This window comes from Ovis aries, chromosome 8 (genome assembly GCF_016772045.2).
Source record: "Ovis aries strain OAR_USU_Benz2616 breed Rambouillet chromosome 8, ARS-UI_Ramb_v3.0, whole genome shotgun sequence".
NCBI lineage: Eukaryota > Metazoa > Chordata > Mammalia > Artiodactyla > Bovidae > Ovis > Ovis aries.
In genome coordinates, this window is record NC_056061.1 from 2,587,099 (window position 1) to 2,608,299 (window position 21,201).

Genomic DNA, 21,201 nt, shown 5'->3' on the forward strand with positions numbered 1-21,201 from the left:
TTTTGTCGTAAAGGCGAAACATATTTTCATCATATTAAACTTTCGAATACGACTCACAGGTATGTCACTTGTACAAACAGAAAAACAAATAAACAGATTATATCTGGGTTCCACTAAGTGTATACGGCGGTGGCAGAAGAAATGCAAAATTTCCATCTCAGACCCCCGTTCCCAAAAGCAGAACAGCAAGTTTGTTGCACGGGGAGGTGACCACCCTCGTTGAGCAGCGCAGCCCTAGGCTGCGGGGGAGTCCGCCTCCCCCCGCCTCCGCCCAGCGGCCCGCCGCCCCCCACTACCCCCCCACCCTCTCCACAACCCAGGGTCCTCGCCCCGTCCCCGAACTACTTTCTCCGTCCGGGAACTGATTCCTGCTGCGACGGACTGCACCGTCCCTGCAGCCACAGTCCGCAGGGGGCTCTGCAGGCGCCGGGAACCACAGCCCCGCGAACCAGGCGGTTTTGCGGGGGCAGGAACTAGGGCTCCGGGCCAGGCCAGGGGAGGCTCCTCCGGGAGCAGCCGAGCGCCCACCAGGTCCGGGAGGCTCGGCGCCGCGGGCTGGAGAGGAGGGGCGGGGCGGCTCTGCGCCGAGCGCGCCCCCTCCCGGCGCGCCCCCGCTTCTGGCGCGCGCGCCCTCCTCCCGGCGCGCGCCCCCCTCTCCCGGTGCGCGCCCACCCCGCGCGTGCCCCCTCCTCCCGACGTGTGCCCCCTCCTCCCGGCGCGCGCGCGCCCTCTCCCGGTGCGCGCCCACCCCGCGCGCGCCCCGTCCTCCCGGCGCGCGCGCGCCCTCTCCCCGGTGCGCGCCCACCCCGCGCGCGCTCTGTGCTCCCGGCGCGGGCCCCCTCCCCGGCGCGTGCCCCCCTCTCCCGGCGCGCGCGCCCGCTCCGCCCGCCGGGCCCGCGGCCTCCCCGCCCCCTCGGGCGCTCCGTAGCCGTGACGTGCGCGCGGCGGGGCCGGGGACTCGGCAGGGCGCCGGCCGGCGGGTGGAGACGGACCCGGGATCTGTCCGAGCAGGAAGCGAGCCGGAGACCGGTCGCCGCCGCCGCCGCCCCGTCCCGGTGCCGGCGCTCGCCGTCGCTGTCTCTTCGCCCTCGTCAGCCCCAGACCCCACCCTCCAGCCTCGCCGGCGACAGGTAGCCCCGCCGCCGCGCACCTGCCCTCGCGTCCGCACCGGTGAGTGTCCGGGGCGCCCGCGCCTCGCCCTCTGCAGCCTCGCTGTCCGAGCCCTGCCTCGCTTCGAGGCCTCCGCCCGCCGCCCGGGGTCGACGAGCCGGCTCGGTTCTTCTCCCCAGGACGCCGGGGGTGAAGCAGGTGATGCGTGGGCCCGGGCGGCGGCGGTCCCGGGAACTCAGGGCTGGGTCTCACTTCCACAGGACAATGAGAGTCTCCTTTCATGGGTTTGTCATCGCTAAGATACCTTTGTGTATCACCTCTGGCTCCCAGGTTGAAACAGAGCACTCAGGTGTCCAGCTCAGACCTGGACGCTCCGTGACAGTTTTCTCTTTCGTCCACGAGCTTAAAATTCAGTGCAGAAAGAGTACTTTTTGTTCTGGGATGCGAAAATCAGCTGCTATTACTATTAATCATACAGGAGCCCGGATTGGGACTATGTAAACTTGCATTTTTAGTCTTCGGTTAGTCTAGTGTTTTGGGTTTTTAAATTTATGTATCTGCTACTGAACAAGAGCTTTTCATATTTGTAAGTTTCCGAAACTCTTTAAACGATTAAAATTACTCAAACTCTGGGATAAGGAAATACTTTGAGAGGGTTATTGTTATTAGAGCATCCGTATCAGAAATATTTCTATACAGTTTTAGAAAAAGTGTTACATTTTATCCGGCGTGAAGTTTGTAGTGGAGGAATGCTTAAATCCTAATCTACAGATCTGAGGAGCTAGGAACACTGCCCCAATTTAATAGGCTGCTGTTCATGCTAAGTAAGTTTTCCTGGTGGTTGTGCTCTGACCGTGTAGATGCAGTATAGGTAAATATCGTCTGGGTTTGAGAGTTTTAAAGTGTTATTCTTAAGATTTAGCTGAACACTGTTCACACCATAAAATGTGAATCTTGAACTTGGTCATGGTACAAAGGTTGGCAGCAAAAGGACGCTTCTCTACAAATTAACTAAACCTCTTAGATTCCTTGGCTTGTGGTTTGCCATTGAAAATTGTTTACTGAAAAAACTACCTTGGTGTCTTTTAATATTAGTTTTAGTAACACCACAACTTGGTCTATAGCCAGAGCTTGAAACAAAGCAACCTTTTAAAATAACTCATTGACTTTTAAATATCCAGCTTAATTACTTGCATAGTGGTAAACAAAAGTTATTTTAGTCTTATGCACACTTGCCCAGTTGCACTTGTATGTTCTGTGCGACATGCTATTCATTGTTGGCTTTTAAGTTACATTTTAGTTTCCAAAAACTGACTTTAAGAGGGAGTAATGGAAGTGGTGAGCAACGTTAAGAAAAGATAATGATTAAAAACTCTCTATATAATATTTTAAACTATGTATAATATATATATTTTTTCATTAGTGCCTGGAAACATGGGCAAGAAAAATGTAATAAGGTATTGCAAAATTTAATGTAAATTCATGCAAAGTCTTAAAAATATCATCAGTCGTAACCCGTGGAGCTCATCTGAAATGGATTTTTTCCTCTGTTTATGTTTGTGTGATCAAGTTTTAAAATAACAGTGGCCAGGAAATCTGAGAGAAGCTGAGGCCCTTTTCTCATCCTGTTGTGACTTTGCCTGGAGACTGTGGTAGATTATGTAGTCCATTGTTTAGATAACCCAGCTGTCTCCGGATTCTCAAATACAACTTTCTTTTCTTTTCGTTAATTAATTTTTATTGCAGTATAATTGCTTACAATGTTGTGCTACCTTCTACTGTACAGCAAAGTGAACCGGCCATACATAATACATATACCCCTCTTTTTTGGATTTTCCCTCCCGTTTAGGACATCACAGTGCATGAAGGAGAGTTCGCTGTTCTGTACAGTATATTCCCATCAGTTCTCTGCGTTATACATGGTATCAGTTGTGTAGATGTGTCAGTCCAATCTCCCAATAAAACGCAGCTTTTCAAATAACATTTTAAAGAAATGATCATGAGGTTTGAATAAATATAAGCACCCCAGACTTTTTTTCTAAGAAAACTTTACAGTCTGCCGATATGTCTTTTGTGTCAAATGTCAGTTTTACAAGGATATTTAACCTTTGTGAATTTTTTATTTCTATATATTAAAACATTTTAAGTAAAAGATTGAAAAAAAGTATGACAACTGTAATAAATTCCATACAGTTTATCTGCGATGCTTATGAGATATTTGGTATTAGTATAATTGGTGACTGGCCCTTTGGTAGGATAAAATTGTCGTTTATTAGGCATCTGGCATGAGCAGAACAGTGAGGAACTTGATCTACAAAATAATTTTCAAGGTTGGTGGTCTTGTGTGTGTGTGCATGCTCGGGTGCTCAGATGTGTCCGACTCTGTGACCCTCTGGGCTGTAGCCCCCCAGGCTCCTCTGTCCATGGAATATTTCAGGTAAGAATAGTGGAGCAGGTTGCCACTTCCTACTCTAGGGGATCTTCCTGACCCAGGGATCGAACCTGCGTCTCTTGAGTCTCCTGCATTGGCAGGCGGATTCTTTACACTAGCACCACCTGTCCTAAATTGTCCCTTGAGGAAATTTAGGCTCAGAGAGTAAATATTTGCTCAAGGTAATGAGGTCCTGTCAGTTCCTGAGAGATTCTGGATTCACGCTCAAGTCTTCTGACCGTGAAACCTCAGTCCTTTCCACCAGAGTGGGTTACCTTGATCTCAGGTGCATTTGGTAGACTCTTCTGGTAAACCTGCAGAACTGGTATTGTTCTAAAGAATGTAACTGCAGAGTGAAGGAGGTATAGAGGAGCAATGTTGAGAAAGACTGGACATGGGACTGTGGAACTAACTTTGAATTCTGTTTCTTCGTTCTTAGGTGGACAGCCTTAAACAGTGATATGATGTTGCTTTATCATTTTGGGGGTAAATTCCAGAATATTACATGTATTGTGCACTTTTAATTTTGGTGGGTTATAGGAACTAGAATCAGACTGCAATGTAGTACTGGTTTTCATTGTAGCTAAAATGAATAGCATAATATTCTTGGTTAGGATGGAACTTCAAATGAGGTAGACTATTGCCCATAAGTACAGTAGTTGCCTTTTAAATAATACATAATTAACTGTGTAATACTAAGGGGGGAAATGGTTTTTAGATCATGATTAAATGGGGACCTGTTCGATTAGAACAGGTTTTTTAATGGCCTGTGTTTATTTCAGGAATGCCCCTCGAGCTGTAATAGACGTAGAGAACAAAAATGAGCACATGAAGTCCACCTTCTGTAACAAATGAGTCGTTTCGGCAGTAGGATGTGGCTGAGTAAATGAGCAGAAAAATGGTGGGAAGGCGGAGTTGGGTGACTTCTGTTACAGGTGTTTATTTGTTTTAAACTGTGGGGAATTTCGCATCTGGAAGATACTCATATTCAACTGTAAATACAAAACCATCATCCAAAGGCTAAGTGTAAATTATTAATGGATGATCTGTAACACATCTGCTTAGGGGTGTGTGTGTATGTGTGTGTGTGTGTGTGTGTGTGTGTGTGTGTGTGTGGATAATCAAGAACTAACTAAAGCTTAATAAGCTTAATTTTGTTTTTGATAATAAGCTTAACTGTTTTTGAGGCATATATAATGTTAAGAGGAACCAGGATGGTCTGCATTTAAAATAGTTACACTTTTATTTGACACATTTCAGTTCAGTTCAGTTCAGTCGCTCAGTCGTGTCCGACTCTGCGACCCCATGAATCGCAGCACGCCAGGCCTCCCTGTCCATCACCAACTCCCAGAGTTCACTCAGACTCACGTCCATCGAGTCAGCGATGCCATCCAGCCATCTCATCCTCTGTCTCCCCTTCTCCTCCTGCACACAATCCCTCCCAGCATCAGAGTCTTTTCCAATGAGTCAACTCTTCGCATGAGGTGGCCTTTAGCATCATTCCCTCCAAAGAAATCCCAGGGCTGATCTTCAGAATGGACTGGTTGGATCTCCTTGCAGTCCAAGGGACTCTCAAGAGTCTTCTCCAACACCGCAGTTCAAAAGCATCAGTTCTTCGGCTCTCAGCCTTCTTCACAGTCCAACTCTCACATCCATACATGACCACAGGAAAAACCATAGCCTTCATACATTTAGTGGACTGTTAATAATCTTAAAGTGTAACTCTTAGGATATCTTTCTAATTATGGTGTTCAAAACAAAGATGAATTTTTTGTTTTCTTGTTGAGTAGTGTAAGAATGACACAGTGGTTTGAGAAATGACCACAAGTCAGCAAGAGTTCTCCTTGTGAGTACTGAAGCGTGGGAAGTCAAACCGGAAGAACAGATCCAGCTAGAAACCTTGCTAGTGTCAGAGAGAGGGGGAAGGCCTTTTCTATTCACAAAGCAGACCTCCAGTGAAACCAGAATACCTAGGCACATTCCTCAGGTGATATTCACATGCCTGCCAGGAGATGTGCACAAAGCCCGGCGGCGCTCCCGCAGAACCACAGGCATCGCTCCTGTACCTTGCCTCACTTGTTCTTTTCTTTGAAGGTAATCTGCCGCTTAACCTTTAGATGGTAAGGTATTCGATATCGCAGATTTAAAATACTTCTGTTCTATATGGATGAGCTCCTTTTCCAACCAGTATTTACTGAGGGTCCATTGTGTCTAAACACAGCTGTTAATGGGCACTGGTTCTTCCCTGTCCTGGCAGATTTTGGGTACAGAAAGCATGGAGCAGATGCGAAAAGAAAGATAATCAGAAACATCCATTTAAAACCTGAAGACGTTTATGTCAAAAGTGAGCACCTTACAATGTGTGGTGCTTTCCCGTTTTGGAATTCGCCTATGTACATTTGGTCCTAGAGAAACTTGATTAAGTAGATGTGGTAAATTCATTCCTAATCTGCAGATGAGAAAATGGAGACCAGAGGAAAAAATAAAAGTATTAGGTTGGCCAAAACGCTCATTCTGGTGTTTCCTGCCACCTTATGGGAAAGCCTGAACAGACTCAGTGGCCGCGGCGGTACTGTGTTCAAGGCCACATGGGAGGCTGCTTGGGGGCACCCCTGAGAACTGGACCTTCTGCCCACATACTCCCGTAGATCCGCCCTCCTCCAGGTCTCTTAGCTCTTAGGTGTCAGTTGGGGTCAACCTTTCAGTCAGTCCAGTCGCTCAGTCGTGTCGGACTCTTTCGACCCCGTGGACTGCAGCACGCCAGGCTTCCCTGTCCATCGCCAACTCCCGGATGAGTTTACTCACACTCACGTCCATCGAGTCTGTGATGCCATCCAACCATCTCATCCTCTGTCGTCCCCTTCTCCCCCTGCCTTCAGTCTTTCCCAGCATCAGGGTCTTTTCCAATGAGTCAGTTCTCATCAACCTCTCAGCAGTGACTTATTTCATTTTATGGATTTAAGTCAGACGGGTCAGAAAATTCTGAATAATCAGAGTCACTAAAGTGATAATTATTAAATATGTAGTTACAAATTGTTTTTCCTTTTTCTTCCTTTTTTTTTTTTTAAATGGAAGGTGGAAGATGAGCATGATGCACTATTATGGAACTACTCTAACTTTTCAGTACATTAATGGAGTCAGTGTTGGTAGTTAACTTTTCTAGTTGTAGAGTTTTTAAGAGAAAACTGCAGTTGGTTTTGAAAAAGGAGAGAAGTATTCTGGGGAAATTTTGGAAATAAATTTTATGACTTGGCACATTGGTATTGATCTGATGGTTATCTTGCTTTTGTAAAGGCTCACTAATGAGCTGTAAGGTGTGACTGTGTTGGTATCTATATGCCTTCATTCATTCCACAAATATTTGAGTGTCTTGTCACATGGAGGCATGGTTCTAAAGTGTCAATAAGGTGGTAAATTAAAACCAAGTCCTTGTACTGAGTGACATTTTATTGTTGTTTTGAATTAAGTTAATTATAGACTCTTCATTCTAGTATGTCATTAACAGGGCTGACCCTAAAGTTGGGAAATAGTTGCCACAGTGGTGCAATTTGAGGGCTACTGAAAGCCTCATTTGCTCTAAAATATTCTATTCTTGGCCTTCAGTCCCCTGAGTCACAGCCCTATTACCAGTCGACTCCTGGTAAATACTAATATGTTCCACCTTTTATCACAGTTTCAGGAAACAAGGCTGAGAGACAAGTAAAGGGAGGAGAGAGGGTTGGCAAGGTGTGATTTCCATGGCAGCTATTGTTTGTTGAGCGCTTGCCGTGTGTAGGTGCTGTGTCAGTCGGGCGCTGTGTGTACCTTAGCCCAGTTAATCACCGTGCCACTTCAGTGCCCTTGGCATTGTGACTTGTGTCTTGGGGAACAGAGACACAGGCGTGTTAAACTCGCTGCCAGCCAGTGCTGGGTGAAGTTGGGACTGAACCCCTTGCTGTCCTCAGCGTGTGGTCGCAGACACTCCCGTGGGGAGGGCGTCGTGCCGACCGCAAGTCATGGCGCACCACGTGGGGGAAGGGCTTGGTGAGTGAGGGGTGGGCGTGGAGGGTCAGGGAAGCTTGTTGGGTGAGTGGGGGGAGTTGTGGGGGGGCAGGGACAAGGTGGGTTATTGTTGTTGTTTGGGTTACTGCTGACCCCTGACCCGCTTCATTCCAGCCCCCAGGCCCCAGAGTTGCATTTGTGAAAAGGGCTTGCTTGTCCAGCCCCACAGTGGGAAGGCAGGCAGAGGGGAGGGCATCCCGGTTTTGCTCCTTGTTACCAGGGTCACATGGCTTTGCTTCTCTGGGCTTCAGTTTGTCAGATGGAGGCTACAGTATTACCTACCTGGTATGGTTCTCGTGAGGACTGGATTAGACACTAATACAGGGAAAGCACATAGCTAGGGTACAGTATTATTGTTACTGTGTTGGGATTTTCCCCATGTTTAACGTGGAATGTTCATCCAAAAGGAGAAACAAGCTATGTATTGGAGATTCAGGTGAAATCTTGAAGGGCTGACCTGTTAAGTAGTACGTAGAACAGGTGCACACCACAATTATCTGGGGAACTAGTAAAAACACGTCAGAGAGGTGTGGGTGGGGTGTGGGCAATGGCATTTTAATAAGCTTCTCAATTGATTTATTTATGCACCAAAATTTGGAAACCACTGGCTGACACCTTTTCTTCATCCTCTGCTTTGGGAGGGTGTTCGCAATTACACCAAAACATTGCTTGGATTTACCAGGCAGCATGTGGTAGAAGGAAGTGAAATATCGGTTACCAGAATCTCTCCATTGTTTGTTTTCTTCATTTAAGCTTATTTGGAGCTCACAGCATTTATCGTGAGAGGACAACGCAGTGTTAAATTTCACACGTTAATTGTAGAGTATTTCAGCTTATTAACCAGCTTCATTTGGAAGGGAGCTGGTCATGTTTAATTTTTAAATGACTACACAGGTAGCAGTGGAGCTTCCCAGATGGAGCTGGTGGTAGAGAGTCCACCTGCCATTGCAGGAGCCATGAAATACTCGGGTTCGATCCCTGGGTCGGGAAGATCCCCTGGAGAAGGAGATGGCAACCCGCTCCAGTCTTCTTGCCCGGGGAATCCCATGGGCAGAGGAGCCTGGTGGGCTGCAGTCCACGGGGCCACAAAGAGTCAGACACGACGGGGTGGGCGCACACGTGCACACACACACGGCAGTGTTATATAAATAATTCTCATTTAAATCTCAAGACCTCTTTAACCTTTTTAGCTGGATTTCTTTAGATAATGCACTGTTTCTGAATAACCAGTCTTGGGCTTGTTAGCCACAGCAGGTGAGGTCCAAGCAGGAAGAGATTCCATCCTGGATGGTGCCTGCGAAGAGACTGCAGGGGTTGGAAGCAAACATGGAGTGGGGAGGTACCCAGGGGATAGCAGTGGTGAGAAGCCCTCAGTTCTCCAGAGATCCTGGGAGTAGAGAGCTGGCCTCGAGGAAGAGGGCGGGAGGGAGCCCAGGCTTCAAGGCGGGGAGCAGGGAGGTTCCTGGGGCCCCCTGTCTTCTGGGTCTTGGCCCGTGGCGTCAGTTACCAGGCAGCTGGGGAGGCCAGCTAACATGGCTCTGAGTAGGGAGCCTTGGGCAGGGTGGAGCAGAAGAGGGAAGGGGGTGCAGAGGAGCAAGTGAATAACTCAGGCATCAGGTGGGAACTGTGGGATTTTGTTGCATTGCCTTGGTGCATTTTAAATGATTTCTAGCTTTGTGATCTGTCGGCAAAGTGCTTGAGACTACCTGTCTTTTACATGCTTTTAGAAAATGCTTTCTCATTTAATCAAACGATTAGGAAATTTAATGATCCATATAGCCTGATGAGAAACATTATCTAGGCAGGTTAACATAAAGCACTTTTATTCATGTGTTGTTATGCCTTAGTAAGTCTTTCTGAAATTTTCTTCATTAGGTAGTCTTAGTTTGATAGAATGAATGTTTTTCATTAAAAAATTTTTTTTTTACTGATTAAGTTTAAAATATTATGGCAAGATAAGTCCTTTGCCTTCTGGAATGTATACTTTCTATTCGCTTGGACTGATAGCAGGAACACCAGACTACGGTTCATAGAAGTAGGACTATTATGAAACAATTGTTCTTTTTCCCCAAGTCCTTTTAAAGACACATTGAATTTCTGCATGAGTCTGTCGCCGTGTACTGTTACACAGCTGCCTTCTGCTAAGGCCAACTTTACCTAGTTAATCTGAATTCTGGCTAAAAGTTTAAACCTCTGCTCTTCATTTTGGATAGATTCCTGAAGATTACTAAAGAAAAAGATGTCTTGCCTTAAAGAGATGGCGTGAAGGTCGCTATGAGCATTATGAGCATTACTTGAGACGAGGCAAGGCATTGTCTTGAGACAAGGCAACTAGAATAATTTATATTTCCCCTCTTATGGGTTCCAGGGAAAAGAGTCCAAGATTTTATTCAGATTAAGCAGCAGCTAGACTGGGTCTTACTCACAGCTTCCAAAAAAAAGAGCAAAGTAATCAGTAACCAACACCTAGGTATGAAACTTTTAACATACAAATAAAGGGTACGTCTGTGTAAATGTTATAACTGGAGGTGGGGTTTGGGGGAACAAATAAGTTTCTCAGCTTGTCTTTAAAAGAGTACGGTGGAAAAAATAAACAGGTTTGGGGTCAACAAAAGCACACCTGTGCTTGGAAATCATATATTTAGATTTTTTTTTTTTCCCCTGTAAGTGAGCCTTTTTCTGAAAGGAGCGAGTTCAAACTTTTGTGAAATCTTCTGAAAGCATATTGTTTATTTTGATTTGATGCTGATAGAATTAGTATCCCGCAGGAAAGGATTGAGGCTGTTGGCTTTTCCTTGTTATGCTCTTTGAATTTCCTTGATTTGAGGATTGAGTTATTCCAGAGAGAACTTTTCTCCCTTTCCTTGTTATTTTTTTTCTAAAATTAGATGAAACAGCTGTGTTTTGGTTTGTGGGCATGATTTTCTGTCTGTTTTCCTTTTGGTATTTTGGGGAAGAACAAAGTATTCGTGTGTGTGTGTGTTTTGAGAGGGAATGAGTTACTTTCTCTGTGTTTCTGGTCTGTCATTACTGAGTTGAAGATGAGAAGAGCAAGATGATTGATGTATCTGTTGTGCTTGAGGTTGCAAACAGAACTGCGGCTCGTGTTGGCTAATGAGATGATGGAGAAAACTGTTTTAAAGTGTAAAAATAGTTGCTTTGTATCCACCTGCTAATGAGGAGGTTAGCATTAGTTGGGAGATTCCCAGGGGTGCTAGTGGTGGAGAATCCGCCTGCCAGTGCAGGAGATGCAGGAGACGGGCTTGGTTCCTGGATGGGGAAGATCCCCTGGAGGAGGAAATGGCAACTTGCTCCAGCTTTGTTGCCTGGAAAATCCCATGGACAGAGAAGAAAGATTTTCTGTCAGACGTGGTGGTGAGGGGGAGTGGAGGAAGAGAATGGAATGAGTTTGAGCATATGACCAGATTCACCTCAGATGGCTTTTTGGCCAACCGAGTAAGTCAGAGAATAAAATTTGAGTCAGAATTTTGTATTTTATAGAGATAGATTCTACTGATGAGTTTGCTTTTGAAAGGGGGGTGGGTGTGCAGCATAGATTAGGAATCTATAAACCAGTTGTATGCTATGATGATTTTCACGAGTTATTAGCATAAATGGAGATAGCCTGATGGCTGCATGGAATGTTAGTGTGTCAGAAAATGGGCTGTTTGTTAACAGTGTGCCTCTGGAACTGGCCCAGAATCTCACGCACTTTGGTCCTCTTCTCTGCGATCCCGCTGTTTGGCAACAGCGTTGACCTAGACTATTTTCGGGACCTACAGACACCTGAGTACCTCAGCATGCTTGAGCAGTGAAGGACAGCAGTGTCTCATGATGGTGATTGAAGGAGTGGGCCCAGAATGACTCTCCAACAGTACACTTCTGACAGCTCCTGAGGGCCAGAGACGTGCCACCACTCTGCGAGCCCTATAGTCCTTTCCTCATTAATTCTAACGTGGGCCCTGTGAGGTGGCTCGTCTCACCTCCTTTTGTAGCTGAGAAAACCGAGGTCTAGCAACTTGCCTAGGTGACCCTGCAGTGGGCCAGGGCTGAAGGCGTCTTCAGGTGGTCTGGATCCAGAGCCTCTGTCCCGTTTAGAATGTTATTTCCTCTTCTGTGTGTTCTTTTGAAGACTTGAAGCTTTGAGGATTAAGCCGCTGTGTCCTTCTCTGTCTACACGAGGGTGGTAGCATCCTGACCCTCAGGCAGCAGTGGTGTGGGCGGATAGGTCCTCTGTGATGTGCTCAGGTGTCCCACCCACTCATTCCTGTTGTTCACAGGGCCCCAGCCTCTCCTCGGACTGATGACAGGGGAGACCTTGTGGGCCTGTAGAGGCTAAACCATTCTAGATGATGTTTTAAATTCCTTAACCACTATCCCTTTCACTTACCTTATTAATTTGCTTTAAACAAACGTATTGCTCTCAAGTTTTGTATAAGTTAAATAACTAAATTGTAATTTTTTGTTATCCTTGGAAAGCTACTTGTTTAAAGGATCCCAATAAGTGACTTCTTTTGTAAAGGGAACAATCTTTTTGTAAAACAAATGATTGTTTTCTAAATTATACTAATAAGTCTGGATCTTTCACTTATGACCTTTGTATAAACATAGACCCAGCTAAACACACATTTCATATGAATATGCCTAAATTGAGTTTGACTTCATACTGTGCTTGATACTGTTAATAAAAAGGGATTGAAAAAATTGGCTTATTAAGTGGTGTTTGTTGTATTTGTACGAAAATGTGCTTTAGTAGGCTTATCTAGACGAAGAATAATGTTCTTTTAAGCAGTAGGTTGAGGTTAAATATATAGCACAATAGTAAATTATTTTTGTGTCATAAAAATTTATTAGGTAAATGTTAGTGTTCTGTTTAAATGCCAAAGTAAGTGTTTTACATGAGTCTGAAATACATTCTCTAAAAATAACAGATAAAGTTTAGAGTGAGAGTTTATGAAACAGTTGTTATGGTTGAAAAGCAGACAGACTGTTGGTTTGGAACACACAATTTCATGCAGTCCTGAGTGAAATATTTATTTCCTGCACCTAATACCTTGCTAATGAGGCTGTGAGCCCAGTTCCATTGTAATCTGTGTTCTCTCCCTGAACACTCAACAGAGACCGCTCTGTAACCTCCTAGTTAGTAGACCAGTGGCCTCGTTTAGGTCCTTCTTCTCGTCCAAGCTCTTCAGCTGCTGCTGCTGCTGCGTCTCCTTGAGCTCTCCTCCTCAGCGCCTGTGGTCTCGCACTCTCCCAGATCTCCAATGTTTGCGGTCTGGTTTTTGCTGCTTTTCTCCGCCCATGCCTTTACTGTTCATGTCTCATAAAATCCTGTGCCTGGCACTTTGCTCTACGCGCTCTGTTCTTATTTTTGATAATTAGATCAGCTCTCATTTCATGCCGCTTTCCCCTCAGATTGCTTTCTGTGTTATCTTGAGCAGCCTTTCCAAACTGATGCTGCACAGACATCTTCATGAACTATAGAAGTGATCCCTGAACGTATGTCTCCACAGACGCCTTCCCATTTCACGTTTCCTCCCAGGCCACCTCCAGGCAGAAGCTGCCTTTCCCCCGTTTCCCTTACGAGCCCCTCCTTACCCTAATGGTTCACGCTCGGAACTTTGCTCACCTTTCCTCACGTCACTGTCACACTCTGTGAAGGTCGGCCATCGCTTTCCTGCCCGGGACCAGGTGCAGCCTCACGCCTGCTTTCCTGCACGGCTCCCTGCGTTTGGCCTTTGCCCTCAGCATATGGGCTGCCCTGTGCATTGCCTTCAGAGTTCTGTTTCAGAGTGGAAATCTGACTGTAATAATCGCTTCCTCGGTGAGAGTCCCTGTTTACCGCTTTAATACACTGGCAAGTCCAGACGTTTGCTGTGGGATCTGACACTCTTTGTGGACTGGTCTCTTGGCCCGCTTTTCACCTGAGCACTCGTCACGCTTTGGCATTGTCCTGTGCCCAGGCCCCATCGACCTGTTCCCCAGACACGTCCCGGTTCTCGCATCTCCCTTCTCCACTTCAAACAGGCCTTTGTCTGGAATACTTTCCTTTAGTCAGGCTTACCCGTCTCTCAGAACCTGCTTGAATTAAATCTTTGAAAGTAGCTTTCCCCAGTTCACTGTTTTGGAAGCATGCCTGTATTATAGTATTCATCACGGGTTATGTAATATATGTGTGTCTTCTTTCATGCTCCACTACTCTTCCTAGATGGTGAATGACTCAAGTGTGTGAACTGCCAGCAAACGATTTGGCGATGTTTTATTTAGATCAGCAGATCTTGGGTCTTAGGGCTCCTTTATACTCTTCAGTTATTGAGGACACTGTAAAGATTTGGCTTATCTGTTTAGTTATGTTTATTGATATTTGCTGTATTAGAAATTTTAAAAATATTTAATCTACTTAAAAATAAAAATGCATGCATTTTAGCAGAAATGACATGTTTTACGAAAAAGTTATTTTCCTAAACACCAATTAGTGAAAGAGTGCCACTGTTTGACACTTCTGTAAAACTCCTTAATGTCTGACAGTAGAAGACAGCTCGATTGTCCTATCTGCTCATGATTCAGTTTGTTCCATTATTTTGATTCACTTTTTTTTGTTGAACTGTTAATGAAGAAAATCTGGCGTCCTACAGATACCTTATTGGGGAAGGAAATATTAATTTTACCTTTTCAGTTAATTGTGTATATATGCTTCAGTCTTCATCACGACTAAACAAGTGGTAATTTCTTAAAGTCCCAAATGAAATTTTAAACCGTGTCAGTAAACTTTTTGTGTCTTGTGACCTTAAAATTCGTTATTCAGTTTTGCGCTTTAAATGGGTCTTCTCCTCATATGTGATTTCACAATATAATGTAATGGTCATTTGAACATACTATTTCCCTGAGTTATGCAGACCTTCAAAATATAGGTAATCTCATCAAAAAGTCAAGTAGTTTATACTTCTACAGGATAAATTGTTTTATGTTCAAGGTGGCACATACAGGTTTTCCCAGGTTCTGTTTTCGTTTGAATTTTATCGTTGTTAACAGATACTGTCAGTTGCTTTCCTTGATGTGACAGGCTGCACTCAAAAAAGCAAAACTTGTTTACCAAGAGCTCAAGCTTGAGTTTGTTAGTCAAGGTTTGTTATAACTAACCAAGCTTTGTTAGTCATTCTTTCCAGCGAAAAGAGTGTTTCATGAAAAAATGCCACTTCCTGAAGATGAGAACTCAAACACTCTCGTGAATGTTTTCCTTGGGGCAACACCATGCTTCGTTTTACAGTGGAAGTAATTTGTGCACCATCCCCGTTTATATGACAGGTTTATATCTGAGGATCAAAATGTAATAGAGTTGGGGCTTCTGTGGTGGCTCAGTGCTAAAGAATCTGCCTGTCAATGTAGGAGATGAAGGTTCGATCTCTGGGTGGGGAAGCTCCCCTGGAGAAGGAGATGGCAACACACTCCAGTATTCTTGCCTGGAGAATCCCATGGAAGAGGAGTCTGGCAGGCTACGGCCCATAGGGTCACAAAAGAGTCAGAGTGCCTCGACAACAACAGCAACAACTTTGGAGGCAATGTTTTTTATTGAAATATAGTTGATTTACAATATTGTATTACTGTTGTACAGCAGAGCGATTCAGTTATGTATATACACACACACACACATACATATATTCCTTTCCATTGTGGTTTATCATAAGATACTGAGTATAGTTCCCAGTGCCACACAGTAGGACCTTGTTTATCCATTCTGTGTATGAAAGCGTGTACCCGCTAACCCCAGCCTCCCCTCCATCCCTCCGCCAGCTCACTCCCCCTTGGCAGCCGCCTGTCTGTTCTGTGTGTCTGTGAATCTGTTTCATAGATGGGTTCAGATGGTTAGTTTGTGTCATATTTTAGATTCCATATGTTAGTGATGTTATGTGGTATTTGTTTTTGTCTTTCTGACTTACTTCCTGGGTGTTATAATCTCTAGCTTCACATCAGAGGTGCTGTTCAATGGGGCAGCTTCCTTTTTACTGTGGCAGCCGTGACCGTTGGTATGGTTTGGCTCCCCTGCCTTTATTCTGGCTAAAGTGGTGGAAGTTTTACCCATCATTGGTTCTGCATTATTAGGGCGGATTCCTCAGCATCACTTTGAAAATTGTTTTGTTGTGTTGACTGACTGTGAGGGTCTCGGAATCTCCTGCGATCCTTTGGCCACACTTGGAGAACTGCTGGTCTAAATCACCATCCACCGGAGTTGTGTGTTCAGGTTTTCTGTAGACCTGACGTGGAGATGCCTGGAGAGTTAGAATTAGACATTCAGTTCAGTTCAGTTCAGTCGCTCAGTCGTGTCTGACTCTTTGTGACCCCATGAACTGCAGCGTGCCAGGCCTCCCTTGTCCATCACCAACTCCCAGAGTTTACTCAGACTCATGTCCTTTGAGTCGGTGATGCCATCCAACCGTCTCATCCTCTGTCGTCCCCTTCTCCTCCCGCCTTCAGTCTTTCCCAGCATCAGACTTTACCTTCAAGTTAGTTTAATTCAGACTCCTGGGCAAGAAGTGGAGGACCCGCAGCGCTGTTCACAGCAGCCGGGACTTGGGAGTGACCTGATGAGGACCTGCAGCGCTGTTCACAGCAGCCGGGACGTGGGAGTGACCTGATGAGGACCTGCAGCGCTGTTCACAGCAGCCGGGACGTGGGAGTGACCTGATGAGGACCTGCAGCGCTGTTCACAGCAGCCGGGACGTGGGAGTGACCTGATGAGGACCCGCAGCGCTGTTCACAGCAGCCGGGACGTGGGAGTGATCTGAATGAGGACCCGCAGCGCTGTTCACAGCAGCCGGGACTTGGGAGTGACCTGATGAGGACCTGCAGCACTGTTCACAGCAGCCGGGACGTGGGAGTGACCTGATGAGGACCTGCAGCGCTGTTCACAGCAGCCGGGACGTGGGAGTGACCTGATGAGGACCCGCAGCGCTGCTCACAGCAGCCGGGACGTGGGAGTGATCTGAATGAGGACCTGCAGCGCTGTCTACAGCAGCCGGGACGTGGGAGTGACCTGAGTGTCCGTCGATAGAGAGGGTGAGGAAGATGTGGCCCAGGCATGCCGTGGGATGTTACTCAGCCAAACAGGAAAGACGCTGGGTCGTTTCCAGTGATGTGGCTGGACCTAGAGTCTGTCATTCAGAGTGGAGTAAGTCAGGAAGAGAAAAACGTAGCATGTATTAATACATGTATGTGGGATCTAGAAAAATAGTACAGCTGAACCTGTCTGCAAAGCAGAAAGAGACACAGATGTAGAGAGTAAACGTGTGGACGCCAAGGGAGTGGGGGCGGTGGTAAACCGGGCGAGTGGGGTGGACGAGTGCGCACGGCCACGTGTGAAACACACGGCTAGTGGGAACCTGGCGTGTAGCTCAGGGAGCTCGGCTCGGTGCCCTGTGGCCGTCTAGGGGGTGGGGTGGAAGTTGAGGGGGTGCATGACGGGTGGGGGTGGGCTGGGGACTCCTCCAAGGGGGAGGGGATATATGTGAGGATACAGCTGCCTCACTTCACTGTACAGATACTAACACAGCATTGTAAAGCAGCTATGCTGCTGCTAAGTCGCTTCAGTCGTGTCCGACTTCGTAGACGGCAGCCCACCAGGCTCCCCCGTCCTTGAGATTCTCCAGGCAAGAACACTGGAGTGGGTTGCCATTTCCTTCTCCAATGCATGAAAGTGAAAAGTGAGAGTGAAGTCGCTCAGTTGTGCCGACTCTGAGCGACCCCATGGACTGCAGCCCACCAGGCTCCTCCGTCCGTGGGATTTTCCAGGCAAGAGTGCTGGAGTGGGGTGCCATTGCCTTCTCCCTTTTTTTCAGCTAGTTGGCTATGAAATGGCTTGCTGTGATCAAATGGAAGATTGGGTGACTTACTTAAGATAATTTAGCAATTAATGTCTAATTACTACTAAGAGAAAACTTTATATACCTTAGTAAAAATGAGTATCATCAGCTTAACATTTGAGATGGTGTAGGATATGATTATATAGGAAATCGAAAAATAATTGAGCATCTTTTGGAGTGTATTTCTTTTAAAAATAATTTTATTGTATAAAGTTTTAAGCGTATTCAGAAAAGAGCATGTGAACCACTTCGTACCACTCAGATTCAGCAATTAACAGCTCATTGTTAATCTTATTTTACCTTTTTTTAAAAGAAATGATGTATCATCTAGAAGCATTTCAGTTTGTAGGAGAGAATATTTCTTAACACTTTGTAATTAGAGGAGTTGATAGCTAAAATAACCTCTCAGGGGTTTTTTCCTAGCCTAACGAACAAAGCCAGAAGCAAACGAACCCTCCTCTTACAGACCCTGTCGTCTCTGTGTTCTCTTGCTTTTTCGCTCCCTTACCAGCAAACTCCCTGTGCACTGTTTTCTGTTTTCCTTCTGGTCACCCTTTTACCCACTGCAGTGTTGCTTCTGCTTCAGCTGACCCTGCTCCCAGGTCGCCGCTGCCCTTCCTGTTCGCAAATCCATTAGCTTCCTTTCAGTTGGCAGCCTCTTCTGAGCCAGCTGGTGATGAGGACAGCGTCGTCTTGTTCAGACTTCTTTCTCCTTTGGCAACATACTGTCTCCCAGGGTGCTCCCTTTCTGTCTACTCTTCCCAGTTGTCCCTTCCTTTTTCATTCATCCTTAAAAATGCCTTGCTTCTGGCCTCAGTCCTGTTCTCTCTCTTTTTTTTTTTTTAATTTTAGTTTTTTATTTTTTAAATTTTAAAATCTTTAATTCTTACATGCATTCCCAAACATGAACCCCTCCCACCTCCCTCCCCATAACATCTTTCTGGGTCATCCCCATGCACCAGCCCCAAGCATGCTGCATCCTGCGTCAGACATAGACTAGCGATTCAATTCACATGATTTGGGAGTCCTGTTCTCTTTTACTTAATACTAGTGATTCTCTATTCTGTCAGACTTGGGACCCCCTTTTCAAAACAATTGTGAAACCCTATTTGCTACACTGAATTAACCTACACTTACATGTATATTCATGTGTCTGTGCATGTATAATTAAAAACATAGTGATGTTACATAAAAGAAGTAATTATTAAATTATGTGTTTATCACAAATATATTTATATTAAACACTATATTTATTATATAATTTAAATATATTTATATTAGTTACATATTACTATGCATACTTCAGTATGTGAAGGCTTAGATACTCCTATACTATAACACAGAACAAAGTAATCCATTGCTAACATCCATATATAAACCAGTCATGAATGCAGCTACTTCAGCTTAGACTAACATATGATCAGCATTGCTCTGTAATAGAATATTCTCCAAAATAATAAACATCTTTGGTGAGAATCCAGATGAAAGACAGTCTTCTCTCAATTTATGTGAAATTTTATTTCGGGAAAACTCAGTAAATGTTAAAACAGTGCAAAAATATTTTAGAGATGATTCTGGTCTCTACATGTATCATTGATGGCATCAGAATAATTTGAAGTAAAATGTAAAGTGCGCTTTCTGTCCCTCCCCACAGGAGTCATATCAGTTTGAATTGTCCTAGATACTTGTTTTGGCTGCATTAATTTTATTGGATCATCATCTTTAATTCATTATTGATTGATGTGTAACCATTTTTAGGTGAAATACTGAAATTTAAATTGAGTAGAAAATACAAATAGTGAAATAATGAAAACATTTATTCTGATGTAAATTAGCAAAGGTGGTAGTTGTAAATATATGTAGTTTTTTAAAAAATGCCATATGATTCACAGATTCCACTCAAATTAATAGCAATTCATTGCAACTGATAACAAATTTACTACAGAAATCATATTTTGTCTCCACAGGTGTTGTATTATTAGCTTTTTAAAGGCCATATGTGTTGCAAAATGCATAAGTAACCTTTTATCTATAGTTTTAGAGTATTGAGATCCCAATAATCTGCTCTATTTTGAATCTGAGTTTAAATACAAGAATTTTTCTTTATCTTATGAGAGATTTGCCCCAGATGGAGATAATCTGTTTTTTATCCTCAAGGAGATTGTGAGTCTCAGAATGAACAGAGGTTAGAAGTAGATTATTGCTGTAAGATATGTTAATTAGTTTGCCATAAAGATGCACTAGAGAGAGACTGTCATGAATATACATGGAGAGGTCTGTATTTGAGAAGATGGCCAGAAATAATTTCATCATGCTGTTTATTATTATAGCATTAAATATTGGTTGTGCTCTGTTTAGTGTTTGCTGGAGTAGGAAACGGCAACCCACTGCAATATTCTTGCCTGGAAAATTCTGTGGACAGAGAATCCTGGCAGGCTACAGTCCTTGGAATCTGCTCTTTTTTATATACCATTAGTTTTATAGACATTTTCCAATGACTTATATGTGCAGTTGAAAGCAAGATATCTTTTAGTTGACTTATCTTTTCTGATTTTTTTGATGTCAAATTGACAGTTTAGCTGAACCTTGACAGGTAACAATATAAAGAATCTAAGTGTTGTAAAAAATGGTAGTGTAGATGGCTTTGCCTAAGAAATATGTAGAAATGTAGACTTAGGAGATATACATGTAAGTTAGCAATGCTTTTCCTTACAAAAATTTTCTTTGAAAAGGATTCTGCAAAATCCTTTTTTACTAGCCTTTGTTAAAATGTGTATATATTCCAAGAATTGATAATGAACAAAAGGGAAAGAAAGGAATGAGTGTATGTTTTAACTCAAGATACATTTATCTGTAATTGTTCCTCATCAGAGCTCCAGTATTTATATTTGGACACCAGATGCTAAATGTTTTCTCTGTGAATAAAATTTAAAGGGAAAAAAATCAGTCAAAATTAGAACCTGAACGTTAAAGTGAAACCGAAAGTGTTAGTCACTGAGTTGTGTCTGACTCTTTGTGACCCCATGGACTGTAGCCGGCCAGGTTCCTCTGTCCATGGAGTTCTCAGGCAAGAATACTGGAGTGGGTAGGGGGATTCTCTTCTCCAGGAAAGCTTCCTGACCCAGGGATCAAACCCGGCTTTCCTGCCTTGCAGGCAGACTCCGTGTGAACCATTGGGAACTCCACATTGTGTAAGATAAAGAGATTCTATCTGATGAAGGAAAGGCAGTGGTGAGGAAATGACTGAAATGAGTTCAGAGACGGCCTGGAGCACTGGGAGCTCGCGGAGTCACAACCGTGTGTGGGGACGCCAGCTCTGTTCAGAAGTGGATGAAGCTACACATGGGGTTTTGGTTGGAGAGGCAGAGTATTGGGAAGTTTCACAGCTTATTGCATTTTTTTTTTTTTCCCTGTCAGGTAGACATTAGGTCATCACAAGTTTTTATAAGGTAAAGGTGATATTGGGGCCTTACTGAAATTCCAGAGTTTTGAGATGATATATGAACTGTGTTAGCAATCTTGTGATTTTAGGAAACATACAGATAATTAAAGCAAATTGTCCAATTACCTAGTTTAAGGATTTGGATTTTAATTATATTTACTTGACTTTGCAAAAAAAATTTAAATTGATTCCATGAGGTTAGGAAGTAACTATACATTTATCTATATATGTCTCTTAAAAACAGAGTAAGAAGTTGTCATGATTATGACATAGAATCTGTAAAAAGTAAAATAATACCATTGGTGAAAATACTATACTAG

General features: G+C 44.3%; 1 protein-coding gene across 2 annotated transcripts in view; it reads left to right on the forward strand.

Moving 5' to 3' along the window:
- Positions 1–952: 952 nt before the first annotated feature.
- The window catches only part of MYO6 (myosin VI), a 160,281-nt gene continuing 140,032 nt past the window's right edge, over positions 953–21,201 (forward strand). The window contains exon 1 of one of the 2 annotated variants that reach the window (XM_027972293.3): positions 953–1,170. The gene's annotated coding sequence lies outside the window, so the exon portion shown is untranslated. Of the gene's footprint in view, positions 1,309–21,201 lie in introns of both variants that reach the window. The other variant, XM_060419368.1, reaches the window with a different exon arrangement.